Raw genomic sequence first — 27583 nt, forward strand, 5'->3', positions numbered from 1 at the left:
TCCTGCCATGTATATTTCTGAATGCCTGAACTGCCAAGTCAAAATTCTGAATGACCCTCTAGTCAGACATATATGATGTCTTTAGTCAGACATCATATATGAGATAATGGAGCACAAGGAATGTTCCCTTGTGCTAGAACAAGATATACTCCTACACCCCACTCTGCTCTGTTCCCAGACAGTAAATTGTCTGAGGGATGACGTAAGCTCTGTAGAATGTGTTACCATAGTGAAATGCCCATGTTTCGCGTGTTAAGAACTGTCAGCCTAGTTCAATTTGAACTGCTACTAAAATGTATAAAGTCTGTCTACTCCCCATTCCTTCGCTCATCTTCCCTATGGCTGTACACAGACATGGATGAATCTGGGTTTGCTTAAGCAATAATAAACTGTTGTTATATATCTGTTTCGTGACTGGTGTGTCTTCATTCCTTCGCAGTAACCTATATTTGGCAGATGGCACCCGGAACGTGGGCATCTTCCGATGACAACCCATCATGATTTGCGAGGATGCAGTGTACAAACCGAGACCAGTGAGTATCGGGGGCCACTGCACCTAGAAACGTGCTTCCTCACAGACTGCCACTTGAGATCGGCAAGAGCTCCGGACCGTATGCAACGACTAAGTTTTGTTTTTGGGAAGATTGCCAGACACGATGGGAGTTTGTTCCATTTGATGGGGTAATAATTTGTTTTGCATTGGAATCACGTAAGTCTGCTTCAAACTGACAGTACTTGATATTTGGTTTTGGACACCAAAATATACTGCGTGTAGCATATTGGCTAGGTAATACCTGTTTTTCTTAGAAATGTCTGGTTTAAGTAAGTTGTCATCCTGTTGGGCAACGCTTTGTTGCAGGGGAAGACAACCAAATGGTTTGGAACATAGTCTGCCGGCGCCACCCGAAGGGTCACTGGCATATGACATGTACTTGAAGTTTGGTTTGGGAACTATAGTGTTTAATAGTATTTGGCATCGTCAGGCCAGACATGCTGCGGAACTTCAATGGCCAGACTAGGACATTTTGAAATGGCTAGAATACAGCATCTAGAGTCTGTATTATTGAGTAAGAAAGCAATGCTGTTAGGGATTGGTGGAAGGAAGCCCCCCAATGACTCAAAAGTCGAGAGAAATATGCACGTATACACACTACTCAAGCTGTGAAAGCTTTAGTGCATGACCATCAAAAAAAGGAATAACTTCTTAGAAGTATGGATAGGGGGTTCCAATTAGAAGTACAGAAAATATACCTCTCAAAAGAATTGCATGCATCTGATGAACTGATAAATAAGTTGTTGAAAGAAAGACGAGTATTTCCTACCGCACAGCCTCTGTATGTATCACCACCTACCCAAGCACAACCACCGTTGCCTATACCAGCAGCTGATGATTTCCCTTTGCCACTTAGTGCACAAGACTTACTCCTACTTTCACTACCAACTATGTCTACTACACCATTATTGGACACTGTGAATGCCCCTAGCGATCAGAGAAATGTGCCTCATAGTACAGTACCTCATGCACGAAAGAAAGAGTTACGAAAATGGGCAGAAACCTATATAGAGTGGGGCTACGAGGCAGCCGCTTCAGGCTCTCTAGTAGACCATGCGGTATCCCAGAACAAAAGGTATTGTTAGAGCAAATGGGACTATACCTAGCCGATATTTGGGGCCACCTGACTGACTCTGTTATTCCGCAAGAATTGCACGATTTGAATTTCCTGTCTTGTACTAGAGATACCGCACTGAGATTGCATGAACGCATGTCAAAATTATTTTTCTTTAAACTAGAACTAGACCGCCTAGATCCAATAAAATTGGATAAAGATACACAACGAGCAACATATGTCCAGAAAAGATTATTGCCTGCACAAAAAACTATTAGTGAAGTAATGTGCCTATGCACGAGAGACGCTCTTAGATGGATCTCAAATGCTTCCATTTCACCTATTGATATTCATGACATGTTTAGTCAATATTCCCCTCCCATGCAGAGAAATATATTACAGGTTATGGTTGAATATTTACAGTATGAATGCTTGAAGAAGAAATTGTGTTGTCCCACCGATATTATGGTAATTAATAAGTGCACATTTTCTGCTGACACTGCGCCAACCTCATTGTCTCTTGATTTGGCTTTACTCTTGAATAAACATTCTGAGTTTCCCACTGCACAGCTACCTATGAGAGAGGTTCCTCCGACTCTTGTGCCTAATGTAGAGCTACCTGGTGTTGATTGAGCACCTGCCACGACTATTCCTGCACAATATATTTCGCAATTTGTTCATGTTCTGTTCTCACGACAGGAAGTGAAGTCCAATCCCGACATTAGGAAGAATCCTACAGGATTCTACAATGAAATAGAATCCTTTGTGAATACATTGGTTTTCACTCTAGGTGACATCGACTTATTATATCCTGTGATTCTACTGGCAGATTTATGGAAGCAGATTAGGATGGTAGATGATCAATCTGCAATGGGTGATACTTGGGCTGCACTCAAACTAGCTGATAGGTCTAGGAAAGCTGGGGAAAAGCCGCCCCAGGGCATATTAATGTTACCAAACCACATTGTGACTAAGCTTAAGACATTAGTACCTGAGAAGAGAATTATTTGGGATAAATTAACTGCATGTATGCAAGGAAAGACAGAGGATTCAATCAAGTATTTTAACAAATTTGAGCAGGTATTTTCAGATTTCAGTGGTCAGGACAAGTGCGGAACCAGGAAAGAGATTGTTTGTTGACAAATTTGTATGAGGTATGTTGCCTGACATTCAGTCGCAAATCATCGCCTCTGAAAGTGCATGGCAGACACTGTCACAATCTGAAATTCTTCATATGGCCCAGTATTATGAGAATAGAGTGAACAATGAGAAAGAGAGAAAATCGAGAAGAAAAAGGTGGACTTAAAAACTAGCGTGCTTTTGCAACGGCGTGGGAATACGCAACTGAGAGGACAGTTTACTCCACAAATAGGACCCATTAATATGAATCAATGTGCATATTATGTAGATTGGACAAGTGTGTAGATTGGACGAGTGTGTAGATAGGACGAGTGTGTAGATTAGACGTATGTATGGAGCGGACGTATATTTGGAGCGGACGAGTATGTGGAACGGACGAGTGTACGCAGAACGGACGAGTGTACGAAGAGCAGATGAGTATAAATGGAGCAGATGTGTGTAAGTGGAGCGGATGAGTATATATGGAGCGAATTATTGTATATGGAGTGGATGAGTGTGAGTACAGAGCAGATGAGTGGCATGATGAGTGTATGGTGCCGATGAACACATAGAACGAACGAGTGTATGGAACAGATGGGTACGTAGAGCAGATGAGTATGATGAATGGATGAGTATGCAGTGCGGAAGAATAATGCATAAAGCGGATGAGTGTGTAGACCGGATGAGTGTGTAGATCAGATGAGTGTACTGAGCAGATAAGAGTACAGTGGGGATGTGTACTCAGAGCGTACGAGTATACAGAGCTGAGGAGTGAGTTGACAGACACGAATACATGCGCGGGGTAAACTGGAGTACTTGCGCGAGAAGAGCAGGAGTGCATGCGTATGGAATACTTGGGAACACACATGGAGCACACTAGAGAATGAAGGATAGACTAGAGCACGCATGGTGAACCAGAGCGCGTGAGTGTGCAGTGCAATCATGAACGCCTGAAATGACCAGAAATGCATAGAACGAACCTGCTCGCTCAGAATTGCATGACGTTCGTATTATGCCCTGGAACGCAAGGAACCTTTGAAAGAGCATACCTCATATCACACCAGAGGCTTACTCTCTCCTTACACCACCACTCAACTAGAACACAAAGATACTATGACACCATTTGGTATAACTGTTCTCGTATCAACATCTGCTGCTCACTCCCCATCACTCTAAGTAAACATTGCTGCTGGTCTCACACCCCCAGCCAGGCGTTCTCCTCAGGCCTAACGCTGCCACACTCGGTCTGGATAATTCCGGCCAGATCGAACACATACTCTCGATCTCTCAGCCACCACACCTACCGCTAGGAAGCAGCTACCACAGGAATTCCACACCAGCTGCACACATACCTGGTGCGCACACGCACTTTTGGACTCTCTCTATTCTCTCTACTGACCAGAACTTCGGCTCCCAAGGGCGTTCAACCTACCAGCGCCTTCAGACCATACCAATGGTATATAAGGCGCTATATAAGTGCAAAATAACATATCATAACATAACATATTATAACCAAGAGGGTCACTGTAGGGCACAATCTCTGATCCTGAGGCAAAGAGCGAACGGTACGCTCAATAGAAGATTGAGAGCCTGCAGCGATGGCATGCAAGGACCAAATACGAATCAATTTGCTCAGAACCAACAATATGATAATAATACGGGTAATCGGGGGGACAGCCACAGAATGCGGGCAACACGAACGGTTTCCATAATATCACACACACTTATTTTACTGAAGATTTTACATCCAAAGATGTTTTATTTAGCAAGGACAGCCCGAAGAAGGGTCTGGAAGCTACTCCTATCCCCGTAGACCAGAAAGTACCTTACGTAGAAATGAAAGTCGGGAATAGGGCGCACACTTTTTTGGTGGGTACAGGAGCTCAGAAGTGCTTCATTGACCACTCGAGGGTTCCAGACATCCCCCTGTAAGGGAAAAATAATGTATCATTAGAGTTTTCCGGTACTCCAGTAGTGAGTCCGGTTTCTCTATCGGTGCCAATAACTTTACGTCTGTTCAGTGACTTGTGACCTTTTTATTGACTACAAATTGTAGTGAACATCTGCTGGGATTCAATTTGTTGAAAAAATTGCACGCAGTAATCTACTGCTCGCCAGATGGAGTATAATTGACTATATCCCCCAGCTGAATTCCACTTCACAATTTATGGCTTTACCATTACCGAGTAAATTGCAGCAGGTGCCCACACATTTATGGGCAGTAAATGACAATGATGTAGGTATTTTAAATTTCAAACCAGTGCGCCTAGTTTTAAAATACGGTATTACATTACCATGCATCCCACAGTATAAAGTTTCTGTCGAGGGTGAACAAGCACTTAGAAGTATTGTTTCTGATTTAATTCATCAAGGTGTTATTTAAGACATTTCTGGCAGCACATGCAATAGTCCTGTTTTGTCTGTTTATAAGAAAGGTGACAGTACAGTATCCTATCATTTTGTTATTGATATTCGTGCGATTAACAAGATAGTAGCACCACAGTTTCCCATTGTCCCTGACACAACCACCATTTTAACTATGATGCCTGCTACGGCCACGCATTTTTCTTTCATTGACTTGAAGAATGCATTTTTTAGCATACCTATTAATCCTGACAGTAGATATTTGTTTGCATTTTCCCTTGGAGGACGCGCTTTCACGTTTACAAGAATACTGCTAGGATACACTGAGAGTCCTAGCATTTACAGCAGGGCTCTCAAGGAGCAACTCAATATACTCGACTTGCCTTCCACTTGCACACTGATACAGTACATGTCTTACGGCCACATGTCTTACGGCCGCAACTGCTGCTGCTGCCTCAGTGAAACAAAGTGAAGGTATGGTTTTGGGTCACTCCTTAACCATGATGGTACCTTACTCAGTAGATGGTCTGTTAAATAGAACACAAACTCAGCATCTCACATCTGCCCGACTCACGAGGTATGAGTAGATCCTATTCCCACCACACATCAAAATTAAGAGATGCTGTTCTTTGAATACGGCAGAACTTTTACCTTCTATAAACGAGGACTGCACTAATAACGCATCCCATGATTGCTTGTACGTCACTGAACAAGACACTAACAGCCAAATTGATTTGAATGATACATCATTGACATCCCCTGATGGAGAGCTGTTTTGGGATGGTTCTTGTTTTAAACTACCTGATGGCACTTCTAATGCTGCCTATGCAATCACTACCTTAGACAGCATTATAGAAAGCAGGAAGATTCCTCACAACTCTGCCTAGGCTAGGGCTTGTGAGATATCCAAAGGGCTTAGTGTGAATATGTATACTGATAATCAGTATGCCTTTGGAGTAGCTCACAACTTTGGGAGGTTATGGGCTGAAAGGGGATTTTTGACATCTCATGGTACGAAGATTCAACACGGTCCCATGATAGTGCAATTGTTATCTGCACTAGCTTTTCCTAAACAATTAGCAATAATGAAATGCGCAGCACACCAGAGGGTGACTGACGATATTGGGAAAGGGAATGCATTTGCAGACAAAATATCAAAACAAACTGCCACCGACCCACAATCAAAAATATATGTGGTAGATTCTGCTAGCTGGGTTGCTGAAACTGGGACGACGGAAGAGGGTATTAGCAGTGTGAAGGAAATTCAGGCTGAAGCAACGAAAGAGGAACTTGAACTTTCGGGTTCTGGGTCTGCTGGGTTGAATAATGAGGGTTGTTGGGTTGACCATGAGAAACAGAGATGGATGCTGCCCAACGCATATGTAACAGCTGTAGTTGCTATGGCACATGGGCCAGCACCCATTAGTGCGAAGAGTATTTGTAAGCATCTAGACCTAGTATGGAATAATGATAACATTCCCAAAATTGCAGAATGACTAGTACAGAACTGTATGATTTCTCTACAACAGAACATTGGTAATGGAACACCAGCACTTAAGGGCAGTTTTGGACCTCCCTCCATGCCATTCAAAGTGATACACTTTGACTTCATTGAAATGGAGTAATGCCAGAACTACACATATGTGTTAGTAGTAATATGTGCATTCAGTAAATGCATTGAAGCTTTCGCTTTGAAGGATAACACTGCCGTATCCACTGCAAAAGTCATGCTGAAAGAGTATTTCCCTGGATTTGGGTTACCCAGAGTAATTTCGTCCGAAAATGGACCTCACTTTATAGCAGCTGCCATACTACAAGTATGCGAGGCACTACAGATTGATTAACTTTTCCATTCCATGCGACATCCACAGAGTGCCGGTTTGGTGAAACGTCATAATGGTATTCTTAAAAACAAGCTAGCAAAGGTGTGTGCGCATAGCAAACTGAAATGGCCTGACGCCTTACCATTAGCATTGTTGTCTATGAGAACTGCTTCCCAGACAAGAACGTGACTTTCTCCCTATGAAATTGTAATGGGGAGACCTGCTAACATATGGAACGCACCTAGACCTAAAAAACCCGTTGGTAACTGATTTTTGTGACCTATTGACTCAAAACCTGTGTTTGATTCACCAACGCTTTGCACGGAAAATACAAGGGACCTGATCATCACATTTGACATGGTGGCTTCGTGCTGATCACAAACTTTGAGCGGGGCCCGAGCCTGGCAGTTCACTGGAAAGGACACTATTAGGTGCTGCTGGCTACTCTGAGTCGAGGGGAAAAAAACATTGGATCCATGCGGTGCACCTGAAACAAGTGCCCTTTCCTTTGCCCTACGACAAGTGGGTTAAAGAGGATGTTGATGAACTTGAGATTAAGTGCATGTGCTATTTAATATAACAACTGAGATAATACAATCCTTGCGTGCCAAGGTAACGAGCACCGTGTTTGGCCCGCCCCCGCAATATTCCGACTTCATTGTGAAAGCTAAAAGAGCAAAGAGACTGGCCCTGAGGCAGATTCTTAAAATGGCTCCAAATTGGGCGAGCTACTGCATAGAAAAAAAAAGGATATTAAATACATATCGGAACCAATGTAGGGATCACAGGCACTTCATTCAAAATCAGTTGAATCAAAACATGTTCAACACACTTTGTCACAGGGACAGAAGGTCTACTTGGGGTTTACTTAGGGCAGGAACCTCTGTACTTCCCACCGACCAGTCATCATCGATTTCAGCACACACATGGAGAACTTACTTTGAAAAAAAATTTGCTCTCCCAGCAACATTTGAAAATCTGGAATTCAAATGGACCCATTTGGCTCCTGCTTCCTTCCCATTATGGGAGATTCCTATTATTGAAGCCACTATATCTGCCCTTAAATATTCAAAGGCAGCCGGTCCGGATGGGATTCCATCTTGTGTATTTAAACGATATCCCACTATGTGGGCCGGAATATTGAAGAAACTGTTTGACAACATGCTGACAACTACAGTTACTCCACCGTCTTGGTTAAATTCTATCATTGTCCCCATTTACAAAAAAGGATTAAGGTCTGATCCAAGCAACTTTCGACCGATAGCGCTTATCGATACAGCTGCAAAGGTATTTGCCATTTTGCTCCTAGGTGAACTACAAGCGATTATTGGCGACCTCAAGATCTTATCCAAGTTTCAAATTGGCTTTCGCTCAAGGATGGGTACACCTCTAAATGCGTCAATTATGGCGCATCTTTTAGCCAAGCATAAAATTAGGGATTCAGGGCCCTTGTATATGGCCTCGATCGACCTTACTTCTGCTTTTGACTCAGTTATACGAGCACTGCTGTGGAAAAAAATGGTTGAGATGAAGATACCTCTTTATATTATACAATTAATATCAAAGCTCCATACAAATACAGCTTACTTAGTAAGGGTAAATAATGAAGGAGCAACAACTCACCCAATAAACATCGGCATAGGTGTCAAGCAGGGTTGTAATTTAGCAGCCACCCTATTCAATCTCTACCTTTGCGGTATCAATGAGATTTGGAACACCCATATTTCCTATCCAGCAAGGCTTGGCCATTTGAAGATCCAATGGTTAGCCTTTGCGGATGACATTGTATTATTTGATCGAACGCCTAAAGGTATGCAAATCAAATTAGACCTATTTGCATCCTATTGCTCGACACATAATCTAAAATGCAATGTTGAAAAATCTAACATAGTAGTGTTCAAGAATCTTAAAAAGGGTAATATCACACGAAAGTGGAGTCTTGATAACTTTCCTCTAACCACAGTCACTCAAATTCGTTATCTCGGCTATACCATAACTGATTCCAACTCGATGGCGATGTGGAGAGAGGTTCTACAGAAAAAGGCTGCACCGCTCGCTACGCAAATGCGACTAGTATACCTGAAGTTCTGTAAATTTTCATTGTTGCCACTTATGGAATTTTACATCTTAAAAGTAGAGTCAGTTATTCTTTTTGCTTTGGACATGTGCCTTATAAATATAAGTACTTACCTTGATCAACTACAAGGCTGTATGTGGAAGGGGGCTCTGAGATTAGCCAAAGCAACACCAAATACTGTGTTAAGGCAGGAACTAGGTCTCACATCACTATCTGCACGCCGTAACTGGCGCATGTTGGCTAATTTTGCCAGAATGTTATACCCACCCGCCAACTGCCTATATGAAGATTTGGGGCAACTAATGATTGCACCGGAACGATCGTCTCTGACGATTTATCATACACAAATGACTCACTTATTGGATGAGATTGCACTTACACCAGCAGATTTGGAATTCAGGTCTAGCCTCGTCAAACATCGTATCATAGAAAATGATTGGTGTAAAACGGTTTCTGCGATGGCAGATCTTAAGGGCTATAAGGAAGCAGCACGCTTTTGTTCCTCAAGACGACCACATAAACCTTATGTAATCCAGTTTCCTTGTAATAAAGCTAGGGAAGTTTACTTACGCTTCAAAATGAACCAATCCCTAACCCTAGAAAGAATTAGTGGCTGGAGCCACCATTGGAAAGCACAGGTGGGATTAGGGTGTAGGTTTTGTAAAGATAGTGCATCTCAAGAAACTCTTAAACATCTAGTAATATTTTGCGCTCATTTTGAGTCAATACGTGCACTAACAATTGCAAGTGATTGTTCACTAACTGAGGCAACTAGGGAATGGATATGGTTAGCCTGTATGTGGGGGACTCGAACGAGCCTCATAATAGCTCTGTGCAGATTTTTATTGGTAATAAATAGTGAATTGGTGAGGATGTTCAATACGAAAATGGTGTAATAAACTCATTGATGCTATTAATATCGCAGTTGCAAATCAGCCGACCAGATAAAGTATATAGACTAGCTGTGAGAATTCCACAATACAGTGCGTGTCAAATCAACTTTACTGACATATATGCCTGTCTACAAAGTTGTCTCTCAGTTAAATTCAATATGGTGATGTATTTTCATTATTACCTTGAAGACATAAAATGAAGCATTGTTGTTAGTGTCTCTTCGCAAGCCTGCTAGTTTAGTAAAAGGAAATGATGTAGATGAGATAAGACTACATTAGAATGTACCAATAATTACATAGCATGAGTTGCAAAATTTTATGCATATAAAATTGTCTTTGTTAGGCAAAGCAAATGCCATATAAGAAATGAATAATGTAATTGAAATGAAATTCTGTAATAGATTGTGTCAAATTGTGTAACATAGAAAATATTTTTATTTTTATAAAAAGTTGTAAAAGTTTGTTGATCGAACTAATTAAACAACGGTTTGAAATAAAAAAAAAAAAATAAGTGCATGCCTTTCAGTGAGGACACCCATCCTGATTCTGAGCATAATTTGGAGCCCAAACAACTTGAGAATGTATCACTTTCTTCAAACGCTGATCCTCTGTTCACGGACCACTCTGTGCCTGGAGCAACAAGGTACAATCTTCGACCATGGAAATAGTAGGGTATGACTTTTTTTGTAGTTAAAGAAAGTGTAGTATGATTACTGCACCGACAAGAAACCATAGACAATGACGTTCCCTCCAATTTCCCTAAAGACACTTCAAGGAGTTGCAGAGGTGGGCATAGTAAGAAGACTACAAGCAAGACTGGCCATGTGGTCAGGTGCCACCCACGGATGAACCTATAGAGCCTGTTTCAGTGAGGCTTGTTAACAGACACTCAAAACTATGCCTATATTTGGGGCACATAGAAACAAGGACATGGAAAACATTACCACTGGAGAGTCCACATCCAAAGGGCTATGGTCGACTAGAGACAAGTCTTTAATCATTGCAATTGCAGCAAGTATTATAATCACCTTAATACCTGTGTTATGGTATTTGGAGAGTTCACATCCACTCAGTATACTACTGCCTACCGTCAGTACAACCACTTTGTCTCCTCTTTATGTACACTTGCATACTCTTCATCCACGGGATCTCAAACATAGAGAAGGATAGCATAATAACACACTCATACAGATCATGAATGCTACTCATGCAATTCTGAACAAAACTAACTGCTTGTATGTTCTCACCTATCACAGAAAGGTTTAGGGTGGTATATATATCCACTACCACTAACAACTTGTTATGCATCGTTTAGAGCTTTATTTTTCTGGAAATGGAATGGTAGTGTCACTGGTAATTTTTATGCGACAAACATAAATGAATTTTACCGATTGGTTCTGTTACCTCTAGGGTGTTCTGTTTTTGCGAATAAAAGCACGACTAATACTGCCTCCACTAAGAATGCTGATAAGAATTCCAGACCCTATCAATCTATGATCTCATTACAAATGTCACCAGTAGGAAACAGGGAAGGGATTCCTCCATCCTACACCATCAACCATAATCCTGCACAGTACCATTCTGTTTACGCAAAGGAGGTTCCCAGTATATGGGAACATATGAGTAATGTATGAACACTGCAGTATTGGTGAACAAAAATAGGCCCTTGTACATTGGGGTATCCATCTACTTTGTGGGAAGGAAGCTTATCCATGGTTACCTAAAGATTGGAAAGGAACCTGTTATCTGGTGATACTATTGCAAGGTATGTCACATCCACTGCTGAAATACTAAACACTGCCCAAGGAGGGGAATAAATGATGACATCCCTCTTCAGGTATTAGGAGATGTAGCAAAAGCCATGGTTCCCTTTTGGGGACAAATAATAAACTCTCAAGATATTAGATGACTGGCTCGAGTGTTAGAGCACACTATCAATGAAACTACTGACATACTATTTAACATGATGTTGGAACAAAGAGCAATTAGATTGGTAGCGTCACGGCTTCAGCTCCCAGGCTCAGGAGTAGCACGAACCAACCAACCCCTTCACGGTCTGGGCGCCTGCAAGTTAAAACTTACACAAGCCTCCGAGACCCTGGCGGGGAAAGAGGGTTAGGATCACGATGGTTGGATGGGTTCAAGTCGCAACGATAACCGGTAAGAGGATTAGGAGAGGGGAGGTGGACAGGGAAGGGAACATAGGATAACACAACAAACATACATTAAATCTTAGCATGCACAATTCCCCCTCATATCACACAACAAGGCTTAAAAGCCAGAAAGAGACTTATCTCTGGGGTGAGTACTGGCCTCCTGCCTGCGCACTCTCAGGTCCGGCGTCTGGAGCAGCATTAGTGCCGCAAAGAGAGTAGGAGTTACTATCTGTGTGTTTCTTCACACACATACATGTACAGGGCCATGCAAATGGTTAGTTACACCCTTTTGAGTGCTCTAATAGGCTCGCCATCCGTCTTTGTGTTAAAGGGCATGCAACTGTACTGCGCTGGACCCAACACATGCAGATCTATGGCCGCGCGTGGCTCCGCAAAGAATTGCTTGCTGGTGGTGGAGGTCACATAATATTAGGCCTAACGTGCCAATAATCTGTGCTGTCAGTCACACGTGACGGGTTGCGATTTCTCTGGAAACTGCATGAAATTAGGTGCAATCACTTCCTGAATCGTAGCACATGGCTAATTAGTATGTTAAATACATGCACTCGCCCAACTAAGTTCTGCGTGTGGTTCTAGGTTGCCTTCAAAACACTACGATGCTATTGCTGCTGGCACAATGGACTTATCTTTTCTGGAGCAGGGGGACCTGCGAAGCATGGGAAGTGCCCCCTGCGTATGCCCCTCACTATTTCCTGAGGATTCACAGGGTTCCTTTCGCCGCCTTGCAGCATTGTGCGCCTACCCCCCGTGCTACTTAAACTCCCTGAAGTGAACTTTACTTATCTATAGCAGGCGAGGGGCCTGAGTGAAGGATCTCTGGGGTGTGGCCCCTCGTGTGCTTCCCCTTGCTTGGAGCTCCGGTGAACACGTCTTCCCTGGTCGAGCATCTGAGCACAAGCCCCGTGCTTTGGTTGTTCTTGCGCGCACGCGTGCATGTGCCCCACCCAACGTGGGCCGAATTAAGTAGTTCTTGGCCCGGGTATACCTGGGAAATGTAGTTTGCAGGCCATTTCTTCTACAAAAAGGATACAGAAGCCTTTTGTAAGGCTGGATTCTTTTTCTGCTACATGTTTCTTTGTTTTGCTGGCTGCCATTAGTCTATTGCCCCCAATAGAACTAGGAACACAGTGTTTCCAGTCTTGTCCCATGACAAGTAGCTTGTCAGAGTAGAATGGTTTTAGATGTCATGTTAGCTGAGCATGGTGGTGAATGCAAAATGGTCAGGTCTGCGTGTTGCATGTAAGTACCTGGCTCCTTCTCTACTGTTGTCATACCTCGTCCTTGGAAACTCTGGCAGAGGTGGAAACATTAGAATGCTCTTCCGGTATCATTTCAGCGATCTAGTGTTCCCCTAACATGGCCGCCATGGTTTTATATTGGGGCCACGCCCCCTGGAATAGCGCGTTGTACCGTCTTCCTGACTACCCGATGCTGCTGTGCCTCTTACAGTTCATTCCTCCTTTGGAGTCCTAGCCAGCCTTTCTTAATTTTTTCCAATCTCTTGTCTTTTTTAGCGCTTACAGTATCTGCTTCCTTTCCCTATCGTGTGTTGGTAACCTTCTGTGCACTCGTGGACGCTCACGCCGGTGGTTTGGCTCTTGTTTGTCTTCTGGGTGAGCCAGCCATCGTTCGTTTACTTGTTTTGGGGACTTTGGTACCTTTTCTGTTCTTTTGGGTCCCGGAGCAAGGGACACGGACACTACCGGTGAGTTCTTCCCTATTTTCTACTTTCTGTCGCCCTTCTTGTGGTTACTATCACGCCCTCCTTAATCTACCTTTTAACTCTATTTCAGTTGCTCTCTGTTCTATTCTGATTATTCCTCCTTTGGTACGCTGTCAGCCCACTTACCTGTATCTTACATTACCTCTATTCGCAGCCACTGCTCTCTTCCTTCCGTAGTGCTCTATCTTCATCCTTTTCTGTGCGCTGCCCGTTCTTACCAACTGGGCACTCTCTCTTCTCCTCTAATTCCGCAACTGTCCAAACTCCACGAAATCTACTGAGAGCCTTCCCTGCTCAGGCTCCCTTCGAAAGTCAGTCGTGTTTCACTGCACAAGGAAATCAGGACTGGAAACTACATCTCCCAGATGCCACTGCTACCCTTGTATACCTACCAGTGAGGCCTTAGACTGTACCACTTGCAATCCACCTACCAAGAACAGATCTTCTGCGAACCCAGGTTTTTTTGTGCTGTTGGCTTTTTCCCTGGTTTGGGGTTTGGCTCCTCGGGGTCCACAGAGGACAGGTTCCTTATCCTGCCAAGGTGGCCTCTGAGGGAGCCAGACCTTATTTGCACAACAAGAAAGAAAAGAAGCCCAAGGAAAGGAAGCTCCAGGATCCTAAGAAGACATGCTCCAGGAGAACACCGGAACAAAGATATAGCTCCTCAGCATCCTCAGGTGAGGAGAAGGTTCGGGAGGGTAGACATCGCCTTGACCGATCTGACAACTGTGTTCCAAGCTATCAAAAGGCTACATACACTGAGCTCTGAAATTGACGTCCCTGAAGAGGATTGGGACATTGGAACATTCACGTCCCTGAAGCGGATTGGGACATTGGAACTTGGGCTTGGAACCTGCCTAGAACTCAGGTTGGAAAATATTCAAAATTCGCAATCATTGTTGGGGCCATCCTGCTCTGCTGCTGTTTTATCCAATGTTTTCCTATTCTGGGTTCTGTAGTAGGGAATTGTTGTTCTAGATCCCTGATAAAATTGAAACCTGATCCTCATCGTTCTATCAATATAACTAATGCCTTGATCATGCAGTTCAAACAGTTCATGGCCATCAATGTACATAATAATAATAATAATAATAAACATGACTCTGATGATTCTGTTGATTCCGATGATGATATATGACTTTAATGAATGGGCAATGTGTTGCTTTAGGCCAAAAGGAGGGTTTGTAAAAGTACATTAGTTTTGCAACCTGTTGTGTTGGCCTAAGCACACACATTGAATTGCGTCATCTAGATGCCATCTTGTCCATTTTGCTCACTTTCCTGGGTTTTCATTCCACATGCGGTAAAGGTTTGCAACACCACTGCTCAGAAAGCCCTTTTTCATGTCCCTGCACAGAAACACGAGAAATGCCAACCCTGTTGTTTATCTTTGGCTAAGGGCCTTGGAAAACTGGCACGAACATAGCTAATCAATAGTTTACATACCTTTCTGTCTCTCTGACTCTTGACTTTTCCGAGATTTTGTGCAACTAGATTTGTATTTTGTATTTGTATTTTATTGAATTTATATAGCGTTTTAATCCAACACGCTTTATAAGAGGAACAAGCAAGATACAACAAGCATTAAATAACAATTGAATTAAACCAGAAAACAGTACAAAAATAATTTACATTATAGAAGATGATTGGAGAGTAGAGAGGGACCAAGGTGTGAGAGGAAGTAGGAGGTATCAACAGTGGTGAAAGCAGAAGTAAGAGAGGAAGCAGAGGGTGTAAGGAAGAAGAGTGGAAGAGATGAGGATTAGAAAAGTGCAGGAAGTGGGGTAGGAGGGAGTAGAGTGTAAGGAGAGGGTGAGGTGGAACAGAAGTAGGAAAGGGAGTAGGAGGTGTGGGTAGAAGTAATAGCAGAAGTAAGAGAGGAAGCAAAGGGTTTTAGGGAGGTTAATGGAAGAGATAAGATTTTAGAGAGATGCAGAAGTTAGGGAAGGAGGGAGTAAAGTGGATGGAGAGGTGGAGGCGGTTCCAGTGGAAAAGAACAAGCAGTTTGAAAGAGCAGAAGCAGGAAGGGGCGCTGGGTGGTGGAGGAGGAGAGAGTAGGAAAAGATCGGCAGAGCGGAGAGAACGAGAAGGAGGATAGAAAGTGAGGAGGGAGGAAAGGCAGTGGGGGCAAGACCACAGAGGGATTTGAAGACTAGACAGAGGAACTTGAATTTAAGCTGGGAGTGAAATGGGAGCCAACCAGAGGAGATGGAGTGATGAGGAGAGAGAAGGCAGAAGGAGAGGATGGCAGAGCGGTAGACAGATTTGAGTCGGGAGAGGTGAGAGGAGGGGAGTCCAAAGAAAAGAGTAGAACAGTAGAAAAGCCTAGAGAAGATGAGGGCTGAGATTAAGAGTTTAGTCGCGTGAAAGGTTAGGAAGGATCACATTTTACAGATGTTGTAAAGGTGAAAACGTCAAGATCTAGCAGTAAGAGAAATTTGGTGAGCTAGAGAGAGGAGGGGGTCAATGTGAAGACCACGGTTACGGGCATGGGGAAAGAAGGAGAGTTTAGCACAAATCCTGCCATGTATATTTCTGAAAGCCTGAACTACCAAGTCAAAATGCTGAATTACCTTTTAGTCAGACATTGCATATATGATAATGGAGCACAATGAATGTTACCTTGTACTAGAACAAGATATACTCCTACACCACACTCCGCTTTGGTTCTCAGACAGTAAATTGTCTGAGGGAAGACGCAAGCTCTGTAGAATGTGTTACCATAGTCAAATGCTCACGTTTTTCTCGGGTTATGAACTGGGCGATGAGCTGGGCGAATTTGAACTGCTACTAAAATATATAAAGTCTATCTACTCCCCCATTCCTTCGCTCATCTTCTCTATGGCTGTACACAAACATGGATGAATCTGGGTCTGCTTAAGCGACAATAAACTGCTGTTATATATCTGTTTTGTGACTGGTGTGTCTTTATTCCTTCGCAATAGCCTGTATTAGGGACTAGCAGTACATTTATAATTGCCAGGCGCAACCCCTTTGCCTGGCAGGGTTCCACCATCAAAGGAGTCCACTCAGTAATGATTTCCTGTGCAAACAGGTTTGAGAAAACCAGCTCAGTCAGTTTCAGGCCAGCTCCGGTTCTAACTGCAGTCAGGAGACCCAAGGAGGGTCTTGATTGATTGATTGATTGATATTTTATTTCTATCGCGCTCGTACACAAGTGTTTCAGAGCGCGACAAGGCAAGGGAGGGGAACAGGGGAGAACAAAACAGCGATCTTACTAGGCCCAGTGACATTGAGAACGCGAAAGTGCATGGGAGAGGGGGAGGGGAAAAGTGCATGGAAGGGGGGAGAGGTGGAAAGTGCGAAGCAGAGGAGAAACAGATAAATAACCATAAATAAATAATAAAGACAACAAACAGTGGTAATGCAGCCAGCAATTTGCAAGTGCTAGGTTTAAGGCAGCAGACAGGGTAGGTCCGATAAGCACAGGAAGAAATAGGGGGGGCTTTATGCGTACAGATACAGATTCCAGTGCAATGGGTTGCCCGGAGGCAGTGCGGGAGGGTGACAGGATGAGCAGGTACCTGGGCCCAAAAGACAGAGGGTGGCCAGGTGCATGGTGCCAAGAGAGAACAGATCAGCAGGGGAGAGGGGGAGCGAAGGCAGAAGAAAAAAGGAAGGTCTTGAGGTGCTTCCGGAACCGGAGATGGTTCTCCTCAAGTTTTAGAGTGGCAGGGAGGCTGTTCCAGAGGGAGGCCCCAGCCGAAGACAAAGCTCTACCCCCAGCTCATTTCTTAGAAAAACGACTGACCCTGAGTGATTTGGAGGTAGAGGAGCGAAGAGCTTGAAAGGGGAGGTATTTGCGGAGGGATAGCTATAGGTATTTTGGACCCAGGCCCCAGAAAGCCTTGTGGACAATGCAGAGGGTTTTGAATGTAATCCTTGCATCCACTGGGAGCCAGTGAAGAGATTTCAGAGCTGGGGGGATACGATCCCAGGACTTGAGGCCAAGGACAAGTCTTGCAGTCCTGTTCTGGATTAGTTGCAGAGGGCGGAGGGTAGAGGCAGGGAGATTTAGAAAGAGGCTTTTACAATAGTCCAAGCTAGAGAGAACCAGAGCTTGAGATACCATGAGCTTCTGGGGGAAGGAGAGTAAAGGTAGAGTACCTCTGAGGAGTAGCATTCGGAAATTTGACTTTTTAGAGACCTCAGAGATGTGGGCGGAGAAGGAAAGGGTGGAGTCAAAGATGACCCCGAGGTTCTTAGCCTCGCAGGTGGGAGTAGGAGGAGGGCCAAGGGAGGCCGGCCAGAGAGTGAGGGGAAAGGATGGTGAAGGTGTGCCGATGAGGAGGATCTCCGTCTTGCTGGCATTCAGACAAAGGACATTGGCGGCACACCAATCTTGAATGGCAGTTAGGCAATCAGAGATGAGAGAGGGAGAGGAGGTGGCAGAGGGGAGCCTGAAAATGAGTTGAGTGTCGTCAGCGTAGCACTGGAAATTTGAGCAGAAAATGGCAATGCAGTGGGCGAGAGTTGCCAGGTATTGGTTGAAAAGCCAGGGCGAGAGGTTAGACCCCTGGGGAACACCACAGGTAGAGAGGAAGATAGATGAAAGGAAGGACCCAAGTTGGACCTGGGAGGGTCGATCTGAGAGGAAAGAGGTCAGCCAGGCCAGAGCCTGATCAGTGATACTCAGGTTTTCACTGAGACGGTTGAGCAGGATGGTATGGTTGACCGTGTCGAAGGCAGAAGAGAGATCAAGGAGGATGAGGACAGAGGGAATGTAGAGTCAAGGTTGGTGAGCAGATCTTCACAGATGACAGCCAACAGAATTGGAATGAAGGTTAAGCTGAGAGATGGCCAACTTTTCCAGTAGTTTGCCAAGAAAGGGAGTAATGGAAATAGGGCGATAGTTAGCTGGACAAGAAGGATCAGCTGTGGGTTTTTTGAGAAGAGGATGCACAAAGGAGTGCTTCAGAGGGGTGGGGAATGATCCAGAGGCCAAGGAGTGGTTGCAAAAATCAGCAAGGGCCAGAGTAAGAGTGTCAATGTGGTCCTTGGTGGTTTTAGAGGAACAGGGATGAACCTGTTTTGAAGAGGCTTTCATAGATCGGACTTGTCTAGCAACCTCGTCAGGGGTGAAAAGAGGAAAGGACGAGAAGGATGGTGGGAGGGTGGCTAAAGGAGGGTCAGCAAGCACAGATGGAGAGGGAAGAGGAGGATCTCCCATCGTCCCCTTGGCAGATGGGCTCATGAATAGTTCGAACCCATCTAAACATGGTTTTTGCATCAGCCATGTCTCCTGGAAGCACAAGAGGTTGTAAACTCCTAAATTGACATCACTCTTTAAGATGTGAGGTGATTAAAACCTCTCGTGTTCCATGATGCCATCTTCAGGCACCTGCCGGTTTCCCCTTCAGGCACCTATGAGCTTGTCTTTCCTGCCAGAGCACCCAATAGCCATGACCATAAATAGCTATCTAGGTTATTTGCCACGTTCATTGAGGGCACTGAAATATTTATTTTTGACTCAGAAGTATTTTCGCCCTGGATGGTGATGCTGAAGTTCATCACCTCTCAGCCCAGGAACTGTGATGAGTTAGATTTTTCAGTTTGGAAGATGTATTCCGTGGGTGTGGGATTTCCAACGTTGTTTGTTATCTCATGAAGTTTGTAGACTTTTAGTTTTTGTACCCCATTTTTGTTGGTCAACGCACCCCCTGAATCTGTTCTTTTTTTGCGGGATTCATCCTCCTATCAGGGTCATTCTTCTACTCAGGTTTTAAGCCAGTTCCACACTCGTCGCAGGGATGTCCCCAGTTGTTTATTTTACCAGAGTAATGTCGAAACTCAGCATTAAAAATCTTTCTGCTGATCCCAGTGGCATTCTCTTGACCACTGGTGATGCTATGTGTAAATAGACAGAGTCCATGCAAATTTCATCCACAAATTCAAGTATCTTCAAGTCAGAGGATAAGACTTGGTGAGGTTTGGTGTGCAGAGCAGTAAGTCCATACTGCTCTATCTGCTCATTATGAGAGCGTCTTCCTGATCCACTATTCTCTCCAATTTAACTGAATGGTTTGATTTTGCCGTACCCAATCCTGCTTGCGAGCGGCTGACCAGCGGACCCTGATTTTGCTAGTTCTGGCCCTGAGGGACCGTTTATCCGTCTTGTTCACTGACTCCCAGTTGTGCCATCATTCTGTCTAAAATGGTCCAAATGGGGCTGCTGGCAGTTCGTATCAGGGTTTCTCGAAGCCATGGTCCTAGCTTTTACATTGTCCTCTACGTCAATGGTTGGTATTGAAATGCTCACCTGATTCCCGTAGAGGCGCCGGTCTTGACTGGGCGTATACCGTATCTTCAAAGGTGATGTGTAACACACGGCTGGCTCTTTGGGCTGGACCTCTGTGCACTGTATGTCTGACTCGAAGGGTAAGATGTCTGCTGATAGAAAATATGGGATTAAGGAACTGGGTTATTGAATGTCTCTCTCTTCTTCCCTTTCTCTTCTCCTGTAGAACCCCAAAGGTTAACGCTCTCACCTTAGGTAAGTGAACGCCGTGCTCTCCATCTGCCTCGGGGCAGGGTGCTGTAACCAGTTTCTTCACTGGATAAGGGGAGCAGGCCTCTTGACTTCAGAGGACTGCTGTCCGTCGTTTACTGCACGAACGGTAAGTTTCGAGTAATTCTAATGTCTTTAAAGTCTTTAGTAATGATGTTTCTTGTTTTGCAGGGTTCCGGCGATGGCGGATGACGGGCTGAAGTGAGTTGAAGATGGAGCCCGTGTGATGAATAGAAGCGCCTGGAAGCACGTAAGTAAGCGCTTGTTGCCTGCTTCACGATGCGCTCTAACTGTCTTTTTATTTTGCAGGTACAAGTTCGGAGCGGCTGCAGGGTGCCGGAATACCCACTGGGTTAGATGCCTGAATGCAGTGTGAAGATCTCCGCAGCGCACGAAGAGTAGGTAAGCCTTTGTCTTTCAGATGCCGGAATGCAGCGCGAGGCGTTAGTGACAGCCGATGGACCAGGTAAGTGAAGAGCTGTCACTGAAGACCGTAATGCTAACCTGTTCTTTCTTGTCTTTGTAGGTGTTGCTGAAGACTGGATTCAGGATGGTAAGCCTTTTTCCTTAGGCCCAGGATCAGATGCAGAAGACACGATGAGCATTCTGCTGCAGAGGATGCAGAATAACGCAAGGCAAGATTCATCCATCGGGTGTGGTTTAAATAGCCTCCTGTAGTGCTTAGGTGTCTCCTTCCACAGCCTCGCCTAGGTAAGAAAAGAGTTCCTGCTTTCCAGAAGAGTTCCAGTGTTCTGAATCTAGGGAGTGGCTCCTGCCCCACCCAACAGGAAAAGTAGTTCCAAACAGAAGAGGATCAGAGGCTCAACTGGCAGGCAAGTAAGCAGCATGGTCTGCTGCAGGTAAGTCCACCCAAGCATTATGAGCCCGGCGCTTCCAGCGCTGGGACTGGGCATATTTATGAGCCTGGTGCCACTGGCGCCAGGACTGGGTCCAAAAGGTCCCAATTGGGACTGGTTGGCACTCAGAACCTGGGTTATGGATCTGCTTCCAAGGGAGTTGGGAAAACCCTGACCTTTTGGAAGCAGAGATCATGACAGTACCCCCCCTCAAGGCCCCTCCCAAACCGGGCTTCTCCGGGGGTTTTGGCTTGTCAGGAAATGTTCGGTGAAATCTTTTGATTAGGCGAGGAGCGTGGACATATTCAGCAGGTTCCCAGGATCTCTCTTGGGGGCCGTAGCCTTTCCAGTCAATTAGGTAAAATAGTTTAGATTTGGAGATCTTGGAGTCCAGAATGCTTTTGACTTCAAACTCGAGTTCTCCATCAACTAGGATAGGTTTTGGAGATTTAGTTAGTCGGGTTTGAGGTTGCACGGGTTTTAATAGAGAGACGTGGAAGACCGGATGTATCTTCATGTGCGGGGGCAAGTCCAACTTGACCGCTACTGGGTTTACTATGGTAGTGATGGAATAGGGACCAAGGTATCTTGGATTGAATGTGCGTGGCCCTTTTAGAGGTAGATATTTGGTGGATAACCAGACTTGATCCCCTACTTGATATTGAGGGGCTTCCTTCCGATGTTGATCTGCTCCTTTCTTGTATTGTTCTTTAGCCCTTTGAAGGTGAGAAACAGCTTCCTTAAAGGCTTGGGTGATTGTAGAATGCAGGTAGTCTACTGCTGGTGTTTCAAAATCTTGGAGGGGATCCAACTCCGAGGTTCGAGGGTGACTGCTGTACAAAAGAAAAAACGGGGTTTTCCCAGTTCCCGAATGGACAGAGTTATTGTAGGCATATTCGGCTATCCAAAGGATGTCTTTCCAAGTTTTTTCAGTTTGTTGCAGCATGCAGCGTAAATACTGTTCCAGAGTTTGATTGGTCCTCTCGGTTTGTCCGTCGGTCTGAGGGTGGTGACTGGTCGATAGTCTCACATCAATTTGAGCCGACCGACAGCAACTTCGCCAAAAATGAGAAATAAATTGACTACCTCGATCCGAAATTAGAACCGAAGGAAAACCGTGCAGTCGGACGATGTTTTCGAGAAATTCTCGGGCCAGAGTTGCTGCTGTTGGCAAGCCTTTGAGCGGAATGAAATGCGCCATCTTGGAGATTAAGTCCACGATTACTAGAATCGTATTGTATCCGGAGCATGGAGGTAGATCGGTGATGAAGTCCATAGAAAGCGTATGCCAAGGGCGAGGTGGGATGTCAATAGGGCGTAAGAGGCCTGCTGGTCTTTCCTTTTGACTCTTGTTTTGGGCGCATACTCCACAGGACATTATAAAGTCTCTGATATCTTTTTTCCAAGACGGCCACCAGAAGTAGCGCTTGATCTTTTCTGAGGTCTTGGCCATACCGGGATGTCCTTCCATTAAAGAATCGTGATAACAAGAGATTACTTTTTTCTGTAAATCTGTGCTGGGTAGGTATAATCGTTCTTGGAAATACAATAAGTTGTCCTTTACTGCAAAGTCCTTTCCCTGCAGATGCCAATTCTGTATGTCTGCTGGAGTTACAAGTTGCCTGGCTTTTTCCTTAACTTCCTCTATGGATTCTGTGGCGATTACACCCAGAATTCTTTGTTCGGGAATGATTGGTACAGGTTTAGGGTTGATCAAGTGTTCTTCCACTCCCATCCGAGAAAGGGCATCAGCTTTACCGTTCTTTGTACCAGGTCGATAGGTAATTATGAAGTCAAACTCGGCAAAGAATAATGCCCAACGGAGTTGTCTAGAGGATTGGGCTTTTGCGGTTTTCAAATATTGCAGGTTTCGGTGATCCGTAATCACAGTAACGGTGTGTCGGGCCCCCAGCAGATAATGCCGCCAAGCCTTAAAGGCAGACTTGATAGCCAGAAGTTCCTTGTCAGTAATCGTGTAATTGATTTCAGGAGGCGAGAATTTGCGGGACCAAAATGCCACGGGATGCAACTGATTGGTTACCGGGTCCTTTTGTGATAGAACTGCCCCCATGGCAAGGCTTGAAGCATCAGTTTCCATGATGTAGGGGAGTTCGGGCGAGGGTGTTTTAAGATTGGTGCAGAGATAAATTTAGTCTTCAAATCCTGGAAAGCTTATTCCGCCTCGGTAGACCATTCAAAACGTTTGTTTTTCTTTAACAAGGCAGTGATGGGCTGGACTATTCGAGAGAATTCGGGGATAAACCTGCGGTAAAAGTTAGCGAAGCCTAACATGCTTTGCACACCTTTTACGGAGGATGGTGATGGCCATTTGAGAACTGCATCGACCTTCTTTGAATCCATACGCACTCCGCCAGGTGATAATATGAATCGCAAGAATTCAACTTCAGTCATGTTGAAAACACATTTTTCCAACTTAGCGAAAAGTTTGTGTTGACGCAATCTTTCGAGGACCATTTTCACGTGTTTCCGATGTTCAGATTCCGATGAAGAATAAACGAGGATGTCGTCAATGTAAACAACAACACACACATCTATGAGCTCTCTGAGGACATCGTTCATAAAATATTGAAAGGCGGCCGGGGCATTGCAAAGTCATGACCTGATATTCAAATAGCCCATACTTGGTGCGGAAGGCCGTCTTCCATTCATCGCCCTCTTTTACTCGTACCAAGTGGTAAGCTCCTCTAAGATCCAGCTTTGTATATATGCATGCTTTTCTGACTTGGTCCAGGAGTTCAGGGATCAAAGGTAACGGATATCTATTCTTAAGGGTGATCTGGTTCAGGGAGCGATAATCTATACAAGTTCTAAGGTCTCCTTCCTTTTTTGGAACGAAGAACAAAGCTGAAGAAGCAGGGGACTTGGAAGGACGAATAAACCCATTTGCCAGGTATTGATCCAGGTATTGTCGAAGGTGAAGGTTCTCAGGCTCGGTGAGGGCATAAATTCTACTACAAGGAGGAGTAGATCCAGGTATCAGGTCTATCTGGCAGTCATAAGACCTATGAGGAGGTAGAGAGTTAGCCTGATCCTTCCGGAAAACATCTTGGTATTCTAGGTATTCGGGAGGTAACTGGGGAGTCTCTGAAGAAATTGCTGCCAGTGCAACACCAGGTGGAGGGTGACAATTAGAGACACATTCTGGAAACTGGACCGTTCTTGCTCGCCAATCGATCAGAGGATTGTGTTTCTCTAACCAAGGTATTCCTAGAATAATCTGAAACTGAGGGGCCTTGATCACATCGAACACAATCTTCTCATGGTGTCCATCTTGACTTACTAGCGTCACCTCTTGAGTGGTATGCGTTACTGGCCCGGAGGCTATCTCCGCACCATCCACCGTAGTAATGACGTCCTTTACAGCCTTGGGACAAAGAGTTAGATTCATCCTCAAAACCATTTCATGATCCACATAATTGCCGATGGCACCGCTGTCGACGTAAGCTTCAATTGCATGTAATCGATCCGGATTATCAGGGCTAATGAGGACCATGGGTATCACGAAATGCGAGGTCACAGAACTGGTTTTCACGCTCGGCAAGAGGACCTCTATTCTTGTCGGGCAAGGTCGTTTCCCTGCTCAGAGTTTGTAACTTTGGTAACTGCAGCTCCTACTGCCTTCTTGGCAGGTTTCACCGGACAGTCTCGAAGAAAGTGCCCTGAGTTTCCGCAATAGAGGCATAATTGCAACTGTTTTCTCCTTTCCCGCTCCTTTTGTGTTAGAGGACCTTTCAGACCCCCTATTTGCATGGGTTCCCCGGAGTCTACTCCTTTGGAAGGAGTTGGCGGTTTGGAAAATACTCGAGCATCAAACTTGGAACGATCGGCCTTCCTGTTCTGCAGTCTGTGATCTATTTGAACGACTAAGTCTATATAGTCCGAACAATCTTGTGGGGGATTCACTACTTGGGCTAACACAGCTTTGAGCTCTCCACGTAGACCTCTATAAAACAGCGTAATCCTTTTGTCCTCAGGCCATTGAGTTTCCACTATCAGTCTGTTGAAAGACGCAATATAAGCCAAAAGGTCTTGATTACCTTGTCGCAACGAAAGAAGCTCATTGTCCAAGGCCTGCCCCTGTGAATGTCTTGCGAATAGTTTTTCCATACTGAGCTGAAAAGCTTGAAAATCACGGAGGACCGGATCATCTTGATTTACTAGAGGGATCGACCAGTCTGCCGCATTGCCACTAAGGTACGAAAGCACGAAAGCTACTTTAGCTTGATCAGTTGGAAAGGCTGCTGGCCGGCATAAGAAATGCAACCGGCACTGATTGATAAATACTGCAAATCTCTTTGGGTCACCAGAAAATCGTTCGGGCGGAGCCAGAGGTACATTCCCAGGTAGGTTGATCTGCACTGGATTAATAGAGGATGTAGAAGGAAGATTTCCCCCAGATGCGGGTAACGGGGTCTGTCCGGCTTGTGACTGTAGCAATTGTCTAGCGAGATCATCTGTTCGCTCCTTGGAAATAATCAGTTCCCTTCTTAGAGCGTTCGTTTCCTGACGGGCTGCATGCACTTCTGCCCTTAGTTCCCCAAGTAACTGGGCTAGCTGGTCGGTATCCGAGGTTTCCATAGCGCCTGGACGGGAGTTTTGTGGTAGGCTTTGCGTTCTGTAATGCTCACCTGATTCCCGTAGAGGCGCCGTTCTTGACTGGGCGTATACCGTATCTTCAAAGGTGATGTGTAACACACGGCTGGCTCTTTGGGCTGGACCTCTGTGCACTGTATGTCTGACTCGAAGGGTAAGATGTCTGCTGATAGAAAATATGGGATTAAGGAACTGGGTTATTGAATGTCTCTCTCTTCTTCCCTTTCTCTTCTCCTGTAGAACCCCAAAGGTTAACGCTCTCACCTTAGGTAAGTGAACGCCGTGCTCTCCATCTGCCTCGGGGCAGGGTGCTGTAACCAGTTTCTTCACTGGATAAGGGGAGCAGGCCTCTTGACTTCAGAGGACTGCTGTCCGTCGTTTACTGCACGAACGGTAAGTTTCGAGTAATTCTAATGTCTTTAAAGTCTTTAGTAATGATGTTTCTTGTTTTGCAGGGTTCCGGCGATGGCGGATGACGGGCTGAAGTGAGTTGAAGATGGAGCCCGTGTGATGAATAGAAGCGCCTGGAAGCACGTAAGTAAGCGCTTGTTGCCTGCTTCACGATGCGCTCTAACTGTCTTTTTATTTTGCAGGTACAAGTTCGGAGCGGCTGCAGGGTGCCGGAATACCCACTGGGTTAGATGTGGAAAGGAGTAATGGCACGTGAGTATTAAAGTTCCCCAATGTCTTTAAACGCACCTTGTTTTGTCTTTCAGATGCGGGATGCAGCGCCGAAGGCCTCCGGAGCGTGCGAAGAGTTGGTAAACTTTTGTCTTTCAGATGCCGGAATGCAGTGTGAAGATCTCCGGAGCGCACGAAGAGTAGGTAAGCCTTTGTCTTTCAGATGCCGGAATGCAGCGCGAGGCGTTGGTGACAGCCGATGGACCAGGTAAGTGAAGAGCTGTCACTGAAGACCATAATGCTAACCTGTTCTTTCTTGTCTTTATAAGTGTTGCTGAAGACTGGATTCAGGATGGTAAGCCTTTTTCCTTAGGCCCAGGATCGGATGCAGAAGACACGATGAGCGTTCTGCTGCAGAGGATGCAGAATAACGCAAAGCAAGATTCATCCATCGGGTGTGGTTTAAATAGCCTCCTGTAGTGCTTAGGTGTCTCCTTCCACAGCCACGCCTAGGTATGAAAAGAGTTCCTGCTTTCCAGAAGAGTTCCAGTGTTCTGAATCTAGGGAGTGGCTCCTGCCCCACCCAACAGGAAAAGTAGTTCCAAACAGAAGAGGATCAGAGGCTCAACTGGCAGGCAAGTAAGCAGCATGGTCTGCTGCAGGTAAGTCCACCCAAGCATTATAAGCCCGGCGCTTCCAGCGATGGGACTGGGCATATTTATGAGCCTGGTGCCACTGGCGCCAGGACTGGGTCCAAAAGGTCCCAATTGGGACTGGTTGGCACTCGGAACCTGGGTTATGGATCTGCTTCCAAGGGAGTTGGGAAAACCCTGACCTTTTGGAAGCAGAGATCATGACAGGTATGCTGAACCGTTCTTGTTTTGCAGCTCTGCACTGGTTACTAACCCCTCCACAAATGATAGTTTTATGTGGACCATTGCCAACAGTGTAGTATGGTCTTTTAAAGTGTGATTTAGTGCCTCATATAATTTTGTTAATGGAGCCACTGCTATAGTTATTGAGGATATTATTGTTAGCAAGTCCGGTTTTGTGGGATGGAATCGGTGGTGAGACAACAAGCGTCTACTTCTGTCACCCCTTCTTCCAGTTATCAAATGTTCTGCAAAAGCCTCTGAAGATCATTACGAGTCTGAGGATTGCCTGATGACATAGGAGGCT

General features: G+C 45.0%; 1 long non-coding RNA gene across 2 annotated transcripts in view; it reads left to right on the top strand.

Moving 5' to 3' along the window:
- The first annotated feature begins 443 nt into the window (after positions 1–443).
- LOC138528686 (uncharacterized) overlaps positions 444–27583 on the top strand; it is a 285554-nt gene continuing 258414 nt past the window's right edge. For both annotated transcript variants that reach the window (XR_011284204.1, XR_011284205.1), the window contains exon 1: positions 444–709. This is a non-coding gene — a long non-coding RNA (uncharacterized lncRNA). The remainder of the gene's footprint in view (positions 710–27583) is intronic.

This window comes from Ambystoma mexicanum, chromosome 7q (genome assembly GCF_040938575.1).
Source record: "Ambystoma mexicanum isolate Mex_15411 chromosome 7q, UKY_AmexF1_1, whole genome shotgun sequence".
Classification (NCBI taxonomy): domain Eukaryota; kingdom Metazoa; phylum Chordata; class Amphibia; order Caudata; family Ambystomatidae; genus Ambystoma; species Ambystoma mexicanum.